This window comes from Harpia harpyja, chromosome 20 (genome assembly GCF_026419915.1).
Source record: "Harpia harpyja isolate bHarHar1 chromosome 20, bHarHar1 primary haplotype, whole genome shotgun sequence".
NCBI lineage: Eukaryota > Metazoa > Chordata > Aves > Accipitriformes > Accipitridae > Harpia > Harpia harpyja.
The window spans coordinates 66,211-82,510 of record NC_068959.1 but is presented as its reverse complement, the minus strand read 5'-3'; the positions used below and the strand labels follow the sequence as shown (position 1 = coordinate 82,510).

The 16,300-nt window shown below is 53.4% G+C and overlaps 2 long non-coding RNA genes across 2 annotated transcripts; one reads left to right on the top strand and one right to left on the bottom strand.

Moving 5' to 3' along the window:
- Positions 1-6,813: 6,813 nt before the first annotated feature.
- On the bottom strand, positions 6,814-12,531 carry LOC128155069 (uncharacterized). The gene is made up of 4 exons (XR_008239516.1): positions 12,355-12,531; positions 12,015-12,059; positions 7,768-7,857; positions 6,814-6,904 (listed from the first exon to the last, which is right to left on the bottom strand). It is a non-coding gene; the product is annotated as an uncharacterized LOC128155069 (long non-coding RNA).
- Positions 12,532-13,607: 1,076 nt separating this feature from the next.
- On the top strand, positions 13,608-15,832 carry LOC128155067 (uncharacterized). Its single transcript, XR_008239515.1, has 3 exons — positions 13,608-13,668; positions 14,187-14,457; positions 14,635-15,832. It is a non-coding gene; the product is annotated as an uncharacterized LOC128155067 (long non-coding RNA).
- Positions 15,833-16,300: the final 468 nt, after the last annotated feature.

Sequence of the window (16,300 nt, the reverse complement as noted above, 5' to 3'; positions counted from 1 at the left end):
GGAATCCTCCTTTAGCTCAGCGACTCTTCTTGTGCACCCCAAGCCTCCGCTGGCAGGGCGGTATGAGAAGCTGGAAGGTCCTTGACTTAGTATAAACACTGCTTAGCAACAACTAAAGCGTCGGTGTGTTGTCAACATTATTCTCATCCTAAATCCAAAATGGCCCTGTACCAGCTACTCAGAAGAAAATTAACTTTATTCCAGCCGAAACCAGGACAACCCCAAAGCCCCTGATTCTGGGTCTGCAACGGAAAAAACCGAAGGAATTTGGGACTCCTGGGAAAGCCAAATCCGCCTGGATTTGTGCAGCTGGAAAGCAAAAAACCCACCCCATTTTCACGCACAAAACCACAACCAAAAGATCACCCCTTTTTATGTTGTGGAAAAGCACTGAAACACACCCCAAACTGAGTATTTTGAAAAAGCAGAAAACTCCCCAGTTTGGGGAAGATTGGGGATGAAGCACAGGCAGTTTGAGGGGCATTGCTGGGGGTCCTCCCAGTGTGGATGATCTGGTGTGGATTCTCTGTTGCGGGTTATCCCAGGTGAGTTACCTGCTGTGGGTCATCCCCACCCGTGTCCCCCCGTGCACCTTTGTACCCTCCCCTACCCTCCCTCCGTGTGCGTTTCTGCCCCATATGCCCCCCTGTTGCTCCGGCCCGCCCCCTTCACCCACGCGAGTTTTTAACCCATGGGAGTTGTTTCCCCCCGCATCCCCTGCTCTCCTATCTCCTGCCCCCCCCCCCTTTCCCTCCTCCGTATTCCACCCCCCCACCCCCCCCCCCATCACCCGTCAGGCTCCAGACCCCTGGCATGCCGCCTGCACCCCATTCTCTGTCATTTTTTTTCTTCTTTTCCTTACAAGTTGTTGTTGTTGTTGTTGTTGTTTCTTTTTAATGATTCAACTGTTTTTGTTTCAAGCCACGAGTTTTCCCACTTCCGCCCTTCCGATTGTCTCCCCGTCCCACTGGGGGCAGGGGAGCGAGTGAGCGGTCGCGTGGGGCTTCGTTGCCGGCTGGCGTTAAACCACGACACGAGGTGAGTTGGAAGCCCTGCCTGGCTAATGCTGGAGGCTCTCTGTGTTCCTCCTGCCGTCTTGACGGGCCGTCCTTGTTGTTCATTGCCGCTTTATAGCGAGCGCCTCTTGCTCCGTAAGCAGCAGTACTCGGGCCGTGCAGGTACTGCGCGTTGCAGGCAGCAAAGGGCAATTGTGATGCTTGCTGGCGGGAGCGGCAAGGAGTGCGGAGCCACGCTCCTGTAGGGAGCAAAGGTGGAACCTCGAGGGCTCTACGGTCATCTGCTGAGGACATCTAATATCCCGACGCGCCTCTTTTGCTTTCCCTGCTTCCCGTCTAATTACTTTGCACGCCGGAGGGCAGGGCGGTAAGTAACACCGTGCAGCGTCTCTTCGATAAGAGACAAGCCCCGCCCAAGAAGCCTTGCGTGCGTGCAGGATTAGGAGAGCAGAGTTGTGATAGCACGGATGTGAGGAAAGGTGCGCCCACCCCAACAGAGCCCCAGGATCACCAGGGTATCGCTCACTTGCAGGTCGGCCACTCGCATCCGGTCCGCTGGGACGCGCCGTTTCCTGCTGAACAGAGCTGCCCCTCTGGCACGAAGCAGCTTTGGGTCTCTCGTGGCCTGCCTTCAGGCTGTCACCTGAACCAGGCATTATTTATTTTTTCTTTTTAAATCTCTCGCCAGCATCTGTTAACTGGCTGCTGTCCCTCCCACAACCCTGATGCCACGTGCAGACGGATACAGCAGTCCCTAGGGCTTGGTCCAGGGCAACCCCCCCTGCCGTTTGCAGGTTCCCTGTGCTGCTTCTCCTCTCTAGAGAATGGGGTGGGGGGGCAGGGACAGAAGCGACCGCCCGCATTGTCTGTTGTTTGTGCTTGACTGCTGTAAAGGCTCCAGCCACTCGGGTGCTTTTTGGAACGGAGGCAATGAAGAGGACTGCCCGGGCTGCGAGTGGGGAAAGGGCAGGGAAACGTAAGCCCTGTGCCCCCAGTAAGTAGTTGCCGCCTGTGGCTGGTCTCTACTGGGCTGAGCTGTCAGTGGTGTCTCATCCAGCTGATGCTCAGAAGAGGATCGTTGCGGGGGTGCTGCTGCCCGGCGAGCAAAGGTGGGAACTGGCGTTCGGGAGGCGCGCATGCGCGGTGGCGCGTGTGGCTGGGCCCCCGCTGTTGCCGGGTAAGGGAGAGGCTGTAAAGCAGGTGGGGAGGCGCGCATGCGCGGTGCTCCTTTTACGGCGCTCGCCGCTGTTGCCTAGCAGCCATAGCGCGACACGACGCCTCTGCAACCGCGCATGCGCGGTGCCGGGCTTCACGGCGCCCGTGCTGTTGCCTAGCAACCGAGATGCTGTACGGCAGCGGGGAGGCGCGCATGCGCGGTGCTCCTTTTACGGCGCTCGCCGCTGTTGCCTAGCAACCGTAGCGCGACACGACGCCTGTGCAGCCGCGCATGCGCGGTGGCGCGGTTTACGGCGCTCGTGCTGTTGCCTAGCAACGAGGATGCTGTAAAAAGCAGGTCGGAAACCGCGCATGCGCGGTGCGCCTTTTACGGCGCTCGCCGCTGTTGCCTAGCAACCGTAGCGCGACAGGACGCCTCGGCAGCCGCGCATGCGCGGTGGCGCGGTTTACGGCGCTCGTGCTGTTGCCTAGCAACGAGGATGCTGTAAAAAGCAGGTCGGAAACCGCGCATGCGCGGTGCGCCTTTTACGGCGCTCGCCGCTGTTGCCTAGCAACCGTAGCGCGACAGGACGCCTCGGCAGCCGCGCATGCGCGGTGGGGCGGTTTACGGCGCTCGTGCTGTTGCCTAGCAACGAGGATGCTGTAAGGCAGGTCGGAAACCGCGCATGCGCGGTGCGCCTTTTACGGCGCTCGCCGCTGTTGCCTAGCAACCGTAGCGCGACACGACGCCTCGGCAGCCGCGCATGCGCGGTGGCGCGGTTTACGGCGCTCGTGCTGTTGCCTAGCAACGAGGATGCTGTACGGCAGCTCGGAAACCGCGCATGCGCGGTGCGCCTTTTACGGCGCTCGCCGCTGTTGCCTAGCAACCGTAGCGCGACAGGACGCCTCGGCAGCCGCGCATGCGCGGTGGCGCGGTTTACGGCGCTCGTGCTGTTGCCTAGCAACGAGGATGCTGTAAAAAGCAGGTCGGAAACCGCGCATGCGCGGTGCGCCTTTTACGGCGCTCGCCGCTGTTGCCTAGCAACCGTAGCGCGACACGACGCCTGTGCATGCGCGCATGCGCGGTGGCGCGGTTTACGGCGCTCGTGCTGTTGCCTAGCAACGAGGATGCTGTAAGGCAGGTCGGAAACCGCGCATGCGCGGTGCGCCTTTTACGGCGCTCGCCGCTGTTGCCTAGCAACCGTAGCGCGACACGACGCCTGTGCATGCGCGCATGCGCGGTGGCGCGGTTTACGGCGCTCGTGCTGTTGCCTAGCAACGAGGATGCTGTAAGGCAGGTCGGAAACCGCGCATGCGCGGTGCGCCTTTTACGGCGCTCGCCGCTGTTGCCTAGCAACCGTAGCGCGACACGACGCCTCGGCAGCCGCGCATGCGCGGTGGCGCGGTTTACGGCGCTCGTGCTGTTGCCTAGCAACGAGGATGCTGTAAGGCAGGTCGGAAACCGCGCATGCGCGGTGCGCCTTTTACGGCGCTCGCCGCTGTTGCCTAGCAACCGTAGCGCGACACGACGCCTCGGCAGCCGCGCATGCGCGGTGGCGCGGTTTACGGCGCTCGTGCTGTTGCCTAGCAACGAGGATGCTGTACGGCAGCTCGGAAACCGCGCATGCGCGGTGCGCCTTTTACGGCGCTCGCCGCTGTTGCCTAGCAACCGTAGCGCGACACGACGCCTCGGCAGCCGCGCATGCGCGGTGGCGCGGTTTACGGCGCTCGTGCTGTTGCCTAGCAACCAAGACGCTGTAAGGCAGGTCGGAAACCGCGCATGCGCGGTGCGCCTTTTACGGCGCTCGCCGCTGTTGCCTAGCAACCGTAGCGCGACACGACGCCTCGGCAACCGCGCATGCGCGGTGGGGCGGTTTACGGCGCTCGTGCTGTTGCCTAGCAACGAGGATGCTGTAAGGCAGGTCGGAAACCGCGCATGCGCCGTGCGCCTTTTACGGCGCTCGCCGCTGTTGCCTAGCAACCGTAGCGCGAGACGACGCCTGTGCATGCGCGCATGCGCGGTGACGCGGTTTACGGCGCTCGTGCTGTTGCCTAGCAACCAGAAGGCGGTCCTGGCTTTCGGGAGCCGCGCATGCGCGGTGGCGCGTTTTGCCGCCCTCCTGCTGTTGCCTGGCAACCAGAACCCGGCACAGCAGCTCGGGATCCGCGCATGCGCGCTGGCGGCGCCTTTCGCCGCCGCTGTCTTTCGCCACCTCGTGACCAATGTTCGGTACTGCCGCTGGGGAGCCGCGCTGGCGCCTCGTGCCAAGCGCTCGCCGCTGCCACCCTGCGACCAATGTTCGGTACTGCAGCTCGGAGGCTGCGAGCGCGCGGGGCTGCCCCCGTCCCGCACGTGCCGTCCGACGGTAACGGCAATGCGGCGCCGGCGGGAGGTGCCGCCGCGCTCGTTGCTTCCTCCCGCTAAGGAAACGCCGCCGGAAAGGAAAGCGTGCATGGGCTGCCTCTGCCTGGCCTCCCTCTCCACGCGGCGTGGGAGCACAAAGGGACAGGCAGGGCGCTTACCAGCTGTGGGCAGGAGCTGCTGCGGCTGAAGCTGGAGAGGCCAGAGAAAGGTAGAGAAGAAGAAACGGAAGGCCGGCCGGCTGCCCGGCCGGCAGCTGCCTCCCGCTGCAGGCAAGAGAGAGCCTGCCTCTCCGCGTGTGGAAGGATCCCTCTTCGTAGCCCACAGCAGGTCAGACCGCCAGGCTGCACCGCAGGGTCCGTGTGCAGCACCGACGGTGCGGTACAGCCACGTGGCGTGCGGGCGAGCGAGCGAGGCTCCGTGCCCAGGAAGCCTCGTCTTGCAAGACCTGTGAGACGCGTCTTCTCCTAGGGGGAGGACGGCCGTGCAGCCGGAGTTACGGAAGAGGAGGGGAGTGGGAGAGGAGCCGAAAGAAGCGTCTGAACTGGCAAAGTCTGCTGGCAGCGCCAAGAAAGAGAGCTGTGGTGAGCCCCGGGCCCTCGGGGCCCTGTCTCTCTCTCCCCTCTTCTGCGTTCTGGTCCCTCCCTGCCCCTCCCCTGGCCCCCTCTCTTTCCCACACCGCTGCTTTTTTTTTTTTTCCTTTCCTCCCTTGTACCTCTGATACTGAAAAGCCGGTCCAAGAAACTCTCGAAGGCTCGTTTTGGAGTTTTAGAAAGCAGGCATTCTTCATTGCAGCGCTGGATGCACGGGGGATAGTTCCACCTAGCGTGCGTGCCACAGCTTTAGCACAAACAGGTCATATAGACTAACTAATTGCATATGAATCAGATTAGTATACGTATACATAAAAATGATGGCAACTGATTATCATAGCACTGCCTACATCCGATCACGCGCAATGAAGGATCCATTTGAGACGAAGGGCTGCTTTTGCGACCACCGGCCCATTTGAAGTTCTTGCTGGCTGTCCTTGAAGTCTTTATTCTTGTCCTTGGTTCTTTGATCTTGAAGCTTAACGCAGTTTCAATCGCATGCGGTCAGTTTCAGCATTGTTCTCATCTAGTCATAAGAGCAAAGAACTGCAAAACTTAGGAGTACCTACCTCTGCTAGTTAGTTGCTTGGCTATACTTTTGTCTATTGTTTCAATCATCGTGTTAGTGTAAGATTTCTAATAATTATTTACTAAATCTCACTTTTACAGTCACCTAGCAGCAAACCAGTTTCCACGGCTGGTACAAAATATTAAAACCATCCAAAAATATTTAGACGTGCCATACAGAATGTATGGAAATATGCTATCAGAGGTGTCCCAGGGGCAGGGGGAGCGTCGGGGGGGGCCCCGAGCCCCGGAGTGGACTTGCTGGCAGGACTCGTTAGGCGCACGACTGACCGAACGGACACCGGCCAGCCGGCCCCGTTGCCCTCCGGGCTGCGTTTGCGCTCCCTTTGCACGGGGCGAGGGGCCGTGAGGGAGCCCAGGGGAGGAGGAGGTGAGGCGCTGGGGGGGGTCGGGCCATGCCCCCCCCGTTCCTGCTGGGCTCCAGCTGTTGCAAATATTCTGGTAAAGAAATCAAAATTTAATCACATAGAAGAGTTAGGTTTGATTAAGAAGTAAAATTGTGAAGCGTAACGTATAGGATTGTTACGTTTGAAACGTAGCCATAGAAACTTTAGGAACTGCGTTACGTGTGACTATCGGAACCTTAATATTGTTAAGGTTGGAAATAGCTAACCCTAGAAACCTCACCAGGAAGTTACAGGTTTTTCTATGTTCCGTTTCAAGAAACGAAGGAAACCGTCGTGGACGCCAGTTTGCTGCTTGGAAACCCCCTTACCCTTCCCATCTTGATTTGAGTATCGAAGATTCCAGTCAGTAGAGCTAAGTGTAACTGACCAATGATTGTTTTTAAATAAGAATATTGATAAGGTTATATAATCAAAGGACCAATCCTTAGAAAGGTTAAATTTAAGAACGAGCATAGTATGCCTTTTTATGGAAAGAGCTTATGTAACAATGACCTGACAGAAAAAGTCTGTAAAAACTGACGGATGTTGATACTAAGTGGGACATGCCTTTGGAGGAGCGATCCCCCGTGTCCCCAGCGCTGCGATAAACGAAGTGCCCGCTTCTTAACTTCACGTTGGTGTTAAGGAGTTCTATTCCGGATTTCGGTAACGGTTTTGGCGACCCAGACGGGACCTCGCGAGTGAGACTGGACGAGATCGAGTGTCGATCAAACTCCGGCCGGCGCCGAGGTATTCTCGGGGAGAACCATCGCCCTCGACTCACAAAGCTCCTCGCAGCGTTCCCTGGAAAAAAGGTAAGGCGCTGCTTCTTTGGAATTTGTTTGGAAAGCCTGCCCGTGAGGCGCGGCGAAAGCTTCGCAGGGTTGGGGCTTGGAGGGTACCCGTTTGCAGTGGAAGCCTAGGCGTCTGCCCCTAAGTCGTAAGCGAAAGCTATTGCTGGGTTGGACTTTGTGTATTATTTGGGACAACTGTCATTTGCGTTTGTTTGGTATTTGGGATTTGAATGTATATAAGTATAATGGCATTAGCAAAATTGTTTAAGAATAAGAGTGCAGGAAATAGAACTGCTGATGAAAAGATACCAAAAACATCACCGTTGGGATGTTTATTGGCACACTGGGGTGAATTGCAGGAAAAATGGGAAACAAACAGAACTTTGAGTTAAAATACTATATTGCAATTACTGTTGTTTTGTAGGAGAGAGAGTAAATGGAATGAAGTGCCATAGGTAGATTTGTTCTTTTTAAGTGAACGTAGCTGACGGGAACGGAGGGGAGTCTCCCAGCAGAAGCTCTGGTTACAGCTAAACTGGGAGAACAGAAAATTGAATATGAATTGACGCTAGAGTCACCTTTTCAGTTTTAAATACCTTAGAGGGAGAGTTAAGTTTTGAAGAAATTGGTGGTGTTGGTGCAACAAGTGAACGAGAAACTAGACCCTTCTTTAAATCTTTAACAATGAAATTAGGAAAGCAATGGGTCACTCAGCAGTTTTTGTATGTGCCAAATTCTCCTAAACTCCTGTTAAGGGGAGATCTACTGGAGAACTTAGAGGCAGAAATTAAATTAAAAAATGGAGAGATTAAAATTTTAATTCCAGAAACTAAACGTATCGAAGCAGTGGCTTTGTTGTTACAGGATGGTTACCGAAAGCAGAAGATCATACCAGTCAAAGTATAATGCTGTAATTCCAATCGTCTGGACTGGGAAGTTCCCGGTAAATCCAAAAAGCAGAACCTGTGAGACTTGATGTAAAGCCAGGATCGAATCCGCTAAGAATTAAGCCATACCCCCTAAAACTGGAAAGCCGGAAAGGGTTAGTATTGATAATACAAAAATTTTTAAGATATAAATTGTTAACAGAATGTGAATCCAAATATAACACCCCGACCTTGCCTGTTAAAAGGCTAATGAAAAAGATTATAGATTAGTTCAACACCTCAGAGCAATAAATCAAATAGTACAAGATATTCATCCAGTAGTAGCAAATCCTTATACTTTGTTAACAACCCTAACAGAGAAACGAGAATGGTTCACAGTGTTAGACTGAAAAGATGCCTTTTTCTGTATTCCCTTGGATCCCAACAGTCAAGAGCTTTTTGCTTTTGAATGGGAAAATCCTGAGACTGGGAGAAAAAGACAATATACACGGACAGTCTTGCCTCAAGGCTTTAAGAATAGTCTTACCATTTTTGGAAATCCATTGGCACGAGAATTAGAGATTTGGAAGAAAGAAAATAATCAAGAAATCTTGTTGAAATGTATGGATGATCTGTTAATTGTAGCTGAGATGGAAGAACAATGCACAAAGTTAACTATTAACTTTTTGAACTCTTTGGGAATCAGTGGATAGCGAGTGTCAAAAGAAAAAACCCAAATAACCCAGAAAGAAGAAACTTATTTGAGTTTTAAAATCCTAAAAGGACAGAGACAATTAGGAACTGAGAGCAAAGAGGCAATTTGTCGTCTCCCCGAACCTAAGACTAACAAATTAATGACGAGCATTTCCGGGAATGGTTGCGTGGTGTCACCTGTAGATTATCAGTTGTGGCTTGCTGGTCCGACCTTTATAGGAGCAGCTCAAAACCTCAAACAATGGATTGGACTGATGAGACAAGGGGAGTCAAAAGAATCTCAGTAGACATAATAAAGGGGGATGAGAGATGATGTTTAGCGCTTACATTGTTGAAATTAGCTGAGGCAAAGACCAGCCAATGAGGTAGAGACAGCTCCCGATAAGAAGCAGGAGCAGGCCCCAAGAGCCAGCTAAGACCGGTCTTGCGGCTTGGGTGAATACCAAGAATTCACTGAGCCTGCGCAAGAAAAAAGGTTACTAGCGGTGACGAAGAGGAGTCATCTCCATCTCTGCGACCACCAGACGACCACCATAAAGAGGCACTGCGCAAGCGCAGTTGAGAGGAGACTATGGAAATGACCTCTCGGAGCTAATTTTCATATGAAGCGGGGATAGGTCATGCATATGTATAGGCGTATTGTGAATATGTAACACTTGACTGTATAAACTTGAGACAAACTGCCGAGTCGGGTGTGCACGACTTTGGTGGGACTACCCCCCGTGCTGCCCAGCGCTGAATGAACATACCTACTTTACAATCTCACTGACTGTGGAGTCTGTTTTCCGCACGTCACTGATGCCGAGAAAGCTACTTTCAAAGAATCGAAACAGGCTGTAATAGGGGTGCCAGCCCTAGGCCTGCCAGATCTCACAAAGACATTTGAACTTTTCACTCGCGAAAGAAGAGGTATAGCTCTGGGCATCCTGGCCCAATATTTAGGGCCAAGTGGGCAAGCTGTGGCCTACTTCTCGAAGCGATTAGATCAGGTGAGTCTGGGATGCTCTGGTCGTCTGAGAGCCGTCGCTGCAACTATGCTACTGATCCAGGAAGCTCGTAAGTTCACCTGAGGACAAAGGATCGCTGTACGTTTCCCATACGATAACTGTTGCGCTAAAACAGAAAGGGGGGCATTGGTTATCCCCTAGCAGAATGCTGAAATACCGAGTGGTGTTGCTGGAACAAGATGATGTTTACTTAAGAACTACTACCACCGTTAACCCTGTTGCGTTTTCAACAACTGATCAAGGTAAAGGAGAACTGGAACGTGACTGCTCGCAGACAATCGAAAGAGTTTACCCCAGCTGACTGGATCTCTGAGATGTGCCGCTATAAGAAACAGACTGGGAACTCTATACCGACGGAAGCGGTTTCATCTGTGAAGGAAAACGTTTATCGAGATAGACAATAACAACCGAGGAGATAATTGCGTTGCGAACTTTGCCTTCGATGATATCTGCCCAAAAGGCTGAATTGAGAGCTCTTATTCGAGCTCTGGAACTAAGTCAAGGAAAGCGAGTCAACATTTGGACAGACTCAAAGTACGCTTTTGGAGTAGTACGTGCGCGTGGAGCGATATGGAGAGAGAGAGGACTGTTATCTGCACGAGGAACCACCATTCAGCATGCAGAACAAATACCGAAGCTGTTAGAAACCGTTCAAAAACCAACAGCAGTCACGATAACGCGCTGTAAAGCGCATCAGTTAGGTAAGACTGTTCCTAACGCAGGTAACCGACTGGCTGATAAAGCTGCTAAAGAGGCTGCAGAAAAAGGCATCCTAGCGCTAGTTCCAGAGAAAAGTATAAAATTGCCTAAAGAAACTCCAAATTATAATGAAAAAGATGGAAGAATTAATTGTTAGATTGCAGGCTAACAAAATGAAACAGGACAGGCTGTAACACTGACAGGTCAAATAATAGTCCCGCCCACAATAATAAGAGAAACTGCCCGAGCTGAGCATAACAAAGGCTATCGGGGAACAGAAAGTAAAATATGACAAAGATTGTTTAAACATTTATAAGCAGATGTGAAATTTATATATAAAATGATCCCCAAATCAGTAATAAGATTATCTTTGGAATTATTAAATAAGGAAATTTTTTAGGGGAATACTAGCAAATTGATTTTATAGAATTGCCTTGAAAAGAAGGATCTATCCTAGTTTTAGTTGATATCTTTACTGGGTGGCCCGAGGCTTTCCCTTGTCGCACCAACAAAGCAAGAGAAGTAGTTAAAGTCTTGCTCAAAGAGATAATACCAAAATATGGGGTGCCTGTAAGAATGTCATCTGACAATGGCCCTCATTTTATAGCAAAGATGATGAGACAAGTTGAGCAAAGTATTATCTATAGATTGAGACTATCACACCCCCATATAGACCACAAGCAAGGGGGGGCGGGAAGAAAGAGAATGAAGTATACCCTTAAGCAACGGTTGAGTAAAATTTGTCAGGAAACCTCACTCACATGGGTTAAAGCCTTACCCATGGCTCTATTAAGAATCAGAGTATAGCCAGAAGAGAAAGAAAATTTAAGTCATTATGCAATGTTATATGAAAGACCGTATCAAGAGACCTATGTTCTGAGTATCTTGAGTGGCTTTGGAGATATGTTTTTAAAAGGTGTTATGATTTCTTTAAGAAATTCTTTTCAAGAACTTCGTCAGTATGTCTCCGCAGCTGGACCCTTAGAATTGGACGTAGCAGCGCATCCCTTCTGACCAGGAGATTGAATATATATAAAATCACTGAGAAGCGGAAAGGACCGTATCGAGTCATTTTAACAACACTTACAGCAGTAAAGGTCTGGGAGAAGAACCTTGGCTTCATTATTCAAGACTAAAGAAAGCACCAACAGGAAATTGGAGGTCTAAAGAAACTGGCCCTTTGAAACTGAAAACCTGTAAGTAAGTTTCACGTTATCTATTTGGGAAAACAATTGTGTAAAGTTTATAATATTGGGGTTGCTATTAGGAATATTGTCAAGGGCAGTAATCTTTTTGTGTGTTATAGGGTTTAAGTATTTTTTTTGAGGGGTTCTAAACACAAGATAAACAAAATGAAACAATTATTGTTTGAGCTATTAATCTTGACATTAACCGTTTCTGTAATTTTGATTAAAAAAAAAAATTCTAGTTTTGGAATTGATTCAAAGTTCGTAAAGACACAAAATTTAACCTCGATAACAGCCTGCCTTCCGATTCCAAAGTCAGATGAAAATCTAGTTCCGTGGAGAATACTGACATTGAATTTAACCAAAACTTGAGAAAAGACGTAGAACAATGAGAATCATTTTAGCAAATTAAATTGGATGGATTTAAAAGGCAATTATTTTTTTAAATTTGAAAGAAGGAATTATAGCATTTTGAATTATAACATTACCAAAGCATCCACCTCACGGACAAAAGAATTAATTTATCGCCCTTCGGGAGAGACTTGTACAAACACCCCTTGGGGCTGTCAGCTGCCAAAACCGTAGAGACAAGTGCGAAAAGGAACTTGGGATCCTATTTAAAATATAAAACGATGTTTGGAATTTACTGGAGTTCCAGGATCCTTGTTAGATCCACCCAGAGTCAGGACCATCTATGGAAATTTAGATTGGTTTAGACAAAGAGAGAAAAATCACACATCCTAAAGAGAAGGGTATGAAAGTTTAGACTTGCAACTCCTCTGACCCCAAAATCCAAAGACTTTCTCTAGTAGCTAAAGCTCTAAGATGGGGGATGTATTTGTAGAAAGTAGAATAATATTTTAAATGATCCTGGGTCCCCTCTTAATAATGGAAAAAAATTAGCTTGGAATTGACTGTATTAAAGGACAGGTGAAAAGTTTAGGGTTAACTGTTTGGGTGACTAGTGATGATACATGATCCACTCACCTTTTCCTGAAGGACAAAAGCAAATAATGGACTTTAGACTTAATAACTCTATCCTCTCTCTGGAAGAAATCTCCCTTGTGGCCTCGACGGTGGACCTGGGTAAATCGAAAGGATGATACCTGGCAATTGCCAAGTCTTAGAACTAAAATAAGACGGGTATTAAAATCTGTATTTTTACCCCAGTGAACAGCTCGTCAAGAGTCATCTTACTTTGACATCTTTCATTCCATAAACGAAGCGCCTGCTTCTGAACTTCCCATGGGTGTTGTGGAGTTTTATTCCGGCTTTCGGTACCACAGCTGCGGGCCGGGGCTGGAGGAGCCCCAGGTGCGGGCAGTGAGGCTGATGGCGACGGCCCCTCCCTGGAAAGGGGGGGCTGCCGGGGAAGGAGCCGCGGCGGGGCCGGTGGGAGCCCAGGCAGGAGCGGAGCGGAGCAGAGCAGAGCAGAGCGGTGGCCGGGCTGCGGCTGCCCCTCGGGAGAAGGTGAGCGGGGCCGGGCGCCCCTCGGACCGCGAACGTCCCAGGCGGGGGTGGCCCGGGGGAGGTGGGGGCCGCCTGTGCCGAGGCCGGGGGGGGGCCGGGGCCCTGGGGGCTCGCGGGGGGCCGGGAGCACGTGGGCCGGGGGGGGCCCGGGCCCCGTGGCGGGGCTTGCGCAATCGCCCGGCGGGTCCCGGGGAAAGCCCCGAGGAGGACGGCGGGGTCCGTGCCGGACGCGCGGAGCGGCAGCGGGGCGGGGCCGCGCCGTGCCGGAGCGGCGGCGGCGGGCGCTGCCCGGAGCCGGGCGGGGGGTGCCGCGCTGTGCCGGAGCGGCGGCGGCGGCGGGGACTGACCGGAGCCGGAGCCGGGCGGGGGGTGCCGCGCCGTGCCGGAGCCGGCGGCGGGAGCGCGCCGGAGCTGCCCGGAGCTGCGCTGGGGGCTCGGCGGGGACTGCGGCTGCGCCGGCGTGGGGGTGGGCGGAAACGGAAGCGGCGTCCCCTCGGGGCATGCCGGGAGCTGTAGTTTCCGCGGACTCGGCGGCCGGGCAGCCGCGTGGCTCTCGGTCGCGGCGTAGTCCTCGCTGCTGCCGCCGCCGCCGCGGCCCCCGGAGTGCGACCAGGTCAGACTCAGGAGCGTTGCCGGTTTCGCGTGGTTTTCCGCGGGCTTCCCGCTGCGCCCGCTCCCCGACCAGCCCTCCCGGGCGCATGCGCCGTCCTGCGCGTGGGGCAGCCCGGCGTTCGCGCGCCGGCTCCGGCCCCTCCGGCGCATGCGGGGTCCCCGGGAGCAGCGTGGCGGCGCGCGGGTCTGGGCGGCAGCGGGCGAGCGCCGGGACCGCGGGTGAGGCGAGCGATCCCCTCCGGCGGGGGCGGGGGCGAGGGGTGCCTCCTGCCCGCTGGCCGCCCGGGGCTGGCGGGACGGGAAGCTGCGAAGCGGCCGCCGCGGCAGGCTGCCGGTCCGCCGGAGGCGAGCCGGGCCAGGGTAGCGCCGGGGAGTTCCCCGAGAGCGAGCCGGTAGAAGGGAAGAGGGGACGGAGGCGGGCACCCCCCAGGCGCGGCCAGCGGGCGCCTGCCCGAGTCGCCAGAGCTGCCCCGGCCCCGCTCGGGCCGTGCGGCTGCGCCCAGCTCCAGCCCCTCCCCTGAAGCCTGCGCTGTAGCCGCAGGCAGCCCCCGAGCCCTGTCGCGAGGGCAGCAAGCTGGCCCTGCGGTGGTCTCGAGTCTCCCTTAACGGGGGTGCCGTTAGCATAGCAGCGGCGCGGGGAACGAGCGGCGTCTGCGGAAGCCCCTGCGGAAGGAGGGGCTCCGGCCAGGGTCGAGCTGCGGTAATAACGGTCACTGCTGCCTCTTTCCCTCTCCCAGAGGCCACGCTGTGGGTGCGGTTGTCCGTTCGTCCCCTGGGGATGCCGTTGACTGCAGCAGCCTCAGGCTTGCGTGGGCTGTCTCTGCCTGGCCTCCCTCTCCTCGCGGCGCGGGAGCGCGGAGGGACAGGCGGAGCGCTTACTGGCTGTGGGCAGGAGCTGCTGAAGCTGACGCTGAAGCTGGAGGGGCCACAGAATGGTAAAGCTGCTGAAGAATAAAATAAAGAGGATCCAGCCACCAGCTGCAGACAGGAGATAGCCTGCCTCTCCAGGTGAGGATGGATCCTTCCTAGTGTAGTCCTCAGCAGGTCCGATCACCAGTGTGCACAGCAGGGTCTGTATGCGTAACCAAAACCACAGTATAGGCATGTAGTGTGTGTGCATGTGAGGCTGTGTTTCTAGGAAGCCTCATATTGTAAGAGCTGGAAGACACCAATCTATTCTCTTAGGTGGATGACAGTCAAGTGAGTGCAGCTACAGAGGAGGAAGGGAGAGGGAGAGAGAGACAGACATGTCTGAACTGTCAAATTCTCCCAGCAGCTCCAACAGCGGGAGGTACAGTGAGTCCTGGACCCCTGGGGCTGTGTCACCCCTCTTCTGCATCCCAGTCCCTCCCTGCCCCCACCTTCTCTTTCTCTCACTGCTTTAATTTTTTTTTTTCTGTACCTCTCCCTTTCTTGTTCTCTAAGTCCCCCTCTTTCTCTGTTGTTCTGCCTCTGTTTTCTTTTTCTCTCTGCACTTCTGACCTGTCCCATCCCTCTTTTTTTTTATCCTCTGTCTCTGCCTTGCAGCCCATCACTACTTTGTCTTTCTCCATCTATCCATCTGTCTTCTTATCCCAATCTTGTTAATTCCTCCCTGTCTGCCCTTTAGCCCTTCACAATTCCCACCGCTCTCACCTGTCTGATGCTGTGTCTCTATTTTTAAATTCCTTTCTCTGCCCTGTATTCTGGATGCACTTTTACTTTCTTAGATTCTCTTGTTCCAGGTCCCTGTCCCTGTTTTAACTTCTTCCCTCACTGTCCCATAGCCCATTTTTGTCTTTATTATTCTCTCTCTGTCTGGTTCCCTGTCCCTATTCTTTATTTCCCCTCTCTCTCCCCTTTAGGTCATCAGTGTTTTTGATATTTCTCAGTCTCTCTCATCTACCTCACTGTCCCGTTTTTTAATTCTTCCTTTTGCCCTGTGGCTCATCACTAATATTTGTTTTTATCCATCTCTCTGTCTGGTACCCTCTCCTTTTTTATTAGTTCCTCCTCTCTGTCCTGTAGCCCATTGCTATTTCCCCACCCCGTCTCTCTCTGTCTCCCTTTCCTTACTTTTCAATCCCCCCTCTCTGCCCTGTAGCCGATCACTGTTGTAGTGAGTTTGTGTGGCAAGCTGGGGCAGGGGAGTGGATAGGGGCTGCAGGGGTGGGTTCTGTGAGAAGACACCAGGACTTGCCCCCCTGTTGGGCACAGCCAGTTCCAGCTCCAAGATGGAGCTGCTACTGGTCAAAGCTGAGCCAACCAGCAACGCTGGTAGCACCTCTGTGATATTTAAGAAGGGCTAAAAAAAAGCTGTGCAGAAGCTGTCAGTCCTGCAGACACCAAGGTCAGTGAAGAAGAAAAAGGAGGTGGTGATCCAGGTCCTAAAGCAGAGATTCCCCTGCAGCCTGCAGTGAAGACCATGGTGACACAGGCTGTCCCCCTGCAGCCCACGGAGTCCATGGCGGAGCAGATATGCACCCTGCAGCCGATGGAGGACCCCTCGCCAGAGCAGGCGGATTCACCCGAAGGAGGCTGTGACGCTGTGGAGAGGAGCCCACACTGGAGCAGGTTTTCTGGCAGGACCTGCGGCCCCATGGGAGTGACACCACACTGGAACAGAAGAAGAGCACAAAGAAAGAAGGAGCAGCAGAGACAACTTGTGATGAACTGACTGCAACCCCCCGCTCCTTCTCCCCCTGTGCTGCTCGGTAGGAGGAGGTAGAGAAGTCAGGAGTGAAGATGAGCCCAGGAAAAAAAGAGAGAGGGGTGGGGGGAAGGTGTTTTTCAGATTTGTTCGTATTTCTCATTATTGTACTCTGATTTTGACTGACAATAAATTAATTTCCCCAAGTCGAGTCTGTTTTGC